A 3,071-nucleotide genomic window follows, 5' to 3' on the forward strand; every position below is an offset into this window, starting at 1 on the left:
GCAGATAGGTCTAGTTACCTGGTCAATAGCCAAAAAGCAAGCATTTAAGGTGTTTAGCTGCAATCTTTTGTTCATTTTCTATTGCTGGAATTTTATATTCATTTCTTGCTGGATGACTAAACAAAATGATGGTAGAGATGGTAAGCTGGCATTTACTCAGGCACACCTTGCTCAGCCTCAGCAGCTGACAAATTCTTAGCTGCTGGTTTGACCGCTTTTGACTCTTTGGCATCTTGTGGGTTTAGGGTTTTCTGGGCATCTGTGCTGGTCCATAATTGATTTACGGCTGTACCGACTTGAGGTGGCTGCTGACCTTGGGTCTCATCTCCTTGGCTTTTCCTTATCTTCTTCATTCCCATCTTCTCTAGGCTGTCTTTGGTGAGGAGAGCCCCTGCGGAATTGTGGTCTGTAGCCCGGATACATATTATGCCTCATTGGTTTACCATGTTCTCCTGGATACTGGTTGTCAGCACCTCCATCACTTCTGCCTGCACAAGAGGGTTAGAATACTGTGGTTGATGCCCATAGTGTCTCCACATGTATTAAAGTGGGAACTGCCACCTGTTCAGGCAGGTGCTGTTGGGCCTGGCCTTCGGGAGCACTCTCTGACCCCTCATTCTTTTCCTGACTCTCACTATTCTGGTAATTCTGCCAGTAATTGCATGGAGGACCCCTGTGACATGGATAGTGTCTGTAATGGTTACAGTCTGCTGCACATTTACTGCCTTGCACTGTTAGATCCACCAGGGCTGTGACATTTGCTACCTCCTGCACCCTGTTCTCCTTCAAAAACACATCAAACTCCACAGTCTCTCCACCTCCCACTCTGCAGAAGTACTTCCTGAGGTTATTATTCTTTATGGAAGTTTGGTGGGCAAATACATCTTCCTTGGTTTCATTCCAGTTGATGAAACCATATCCATTTCTTACACTGAACCGTTTTATTGTTCCCCAAACCTTCATTGCCATGGCCTTCTTGTCCTCACCGGCAGGCGCCACCAAATTGAGGAGAGCCAGGCCACTGCTCCCTGGGCCACTCACTGCTCAGCTGCCTGTGATGCCAGGCTTGGGGTGGTGGCAATTCTGAGGGTGGGGACAGCTGCTGGGACTCACCTCGCTGCTCCTGGTTGTATTGACGGTGGTGCCCAGCTGCAGCGGCGGTGGTCCTTCTGGGGCATCAGTGGTGGGCTGCTCAGAACTCTCTGGGGTCCATTCAAAGCTTAAAATCTTAAAGTTTCTTTAAAATTCCTTAGAGAATGAATTTCACAAAATCTGACTTGTTTAAGTGGGGAAAAACAGACCTTTGGAGTAAAGTACAACATTCTCCCAAATTCAAAATGTGTCAAAATATAAATCTCTGACTTTAATTTTTGGAGGTTTTTTTTCTAGTAATTATCTATAAATTTCTCACAGTGGGAATTGAGAACTGTTCTCCATTTCCTCCCAGCATATTTTAACACTTTATTTTAAAATGCTGAACTTTGTTAGGTCTTCCTCCATAGCAACATGTAGCATTAAATCAAGAGTATCAGCAATCCAAACTCTACCCCTATTTGGGATGTGAAGCAAAACACATCAAGACCTACTCCAAGATAGATTGTACACAAGAAACTCTTGAATAACCCACACTCTCATTCTCAAGAGGCTCTCTAACAAAATATAGTCCCAGACATAGCAAGCTCATTTCTCTAATCCAAATTGCAATTCAAGTCCCACAAGTATATACATTTGCATGAAATATTCTTTTGAAGAAGTTCCTCCCAGGTGAGGAGTTTTAAATGGGCTTCTTTCAACATGGGAGGCAGATAAATGGCATTGGCTGGTCAAGGATTACATTTCTCACAACTAGGATATTCCAAATGGTTTCTTATTCCATGGGATCAATAAGCAACCAGGCTCATATGCATAAAACTGTCTTAACCTCACCAGTGCACACACAGATCATTTCTTGAGCTTCTCCCAGGGTGGAGACTTAAAAAATACCAACATCTCTGAAATATGTACAGTAACAAAGACAATAAAAGGATGAAGATAGACAAACTCAACTGACGGCCTGTTCCCACGATAGTTGTTTAGTGCAGTTTAGGCTGTCTTCCTGTGCAGAAGAAAAACAGACCAAAATTTGTCAGCAGGGACAAGCCCCAATTTCTGTCACAGTTGTCTTCAGCTTAGATAGGACCTATAACACCTATAATGAAAATAGCCAGTGTGAGATGAACTAACATGACAGGGCCATCGCTGTTAGTCATAAAACCCCTTGAAGGACCTTACAACCTTCAGAAGAACACAAAAATCAAAAACATTTAAATGCTGTAATCTCCATTTATAGACCTCCTTAGTGCCTGAATTTCTGGTGGCTGGACTTGCAGTCCAGGCAGCCCTTTCAGCCAGGGTCTGTGCTGTTGACTATCAGCTCCAAGCCCTTTCACCGCTGAGGGTGAGAGTGCGTATGGGCTCACATATGTCTCTTTTTACTCACACTTCCTTCTGGGAGCAGAATCATGGGAAAATTTGCTTGTCTACTTCCTGGAAGGTTCTGTGGGAACATGTGCTCCTTTCAAAAATAGGGTGACATTTTCTAAGAAGCTTTTATGAGAAGGTAAGACCAGAACCAATCTGTCATCCTCTTTCATTGGCTTCTCCTACCTCCTTCTCTTGGTATTTAATCCCTATATCACTGTGACTGAAGATCCTAAGTCCAGGACGTGAAGCCCCCTATTGGGTTTACTTCCCCCCAAATCCTTGCATCAAATTACAGACAAGAGCAATTGAAAAGATAGGCTTGGACTTCTGCAAATATAGCCATTTTAGCAACCATGCTTACTCAGTCCATTAATCATGAAAAAAATTTTATCAGTGTTGTTATTGAACAGAGAAGTGCTCAGTGAAAACAGACAAATATAAAACTCAGTAGGAAAAAAAAATAGTTAAGAATGCAGAACAATAAAGCACACCCACATGACAGCATCCTTCAAGCTCCCTAAACAAATGGGAAAGGGAATTAGAAATAATAGTATACAATAGTAGACATTTACTGAGAATGTACATGTGCCAAGCAGTATTTCTGGTTG

General features: G+C 42.8%; 1 pseudogene; it reads right to left on the reverse strand.

Annotated features, from left to right (window-relative positions):
• On the reverse strand, nt 1–2,182 carry LOC118997025 (Y-box-binding protein 1-like; annotated as a pseudogene).
• Between the last annotated feature and the right edge of the window lie 889 nt (nt 2,183–3,071).

This window comes from Sturnira hondurensis, unplaced genomic scaffold, assembly GCF_014824575.4.
Source record: "Sturnira hondurensis isolate 20B ecotype Veracruz unplaced genomic scaffold, ASM1482457v3 Scaffold0001074, whole genome shotgun sequence".
NCBI lineage: Eukaryota > Metazoa > Chordata > Mammalia > Chiroptera > Phyllostomidae > Sturnira > Sturnira hondurensis.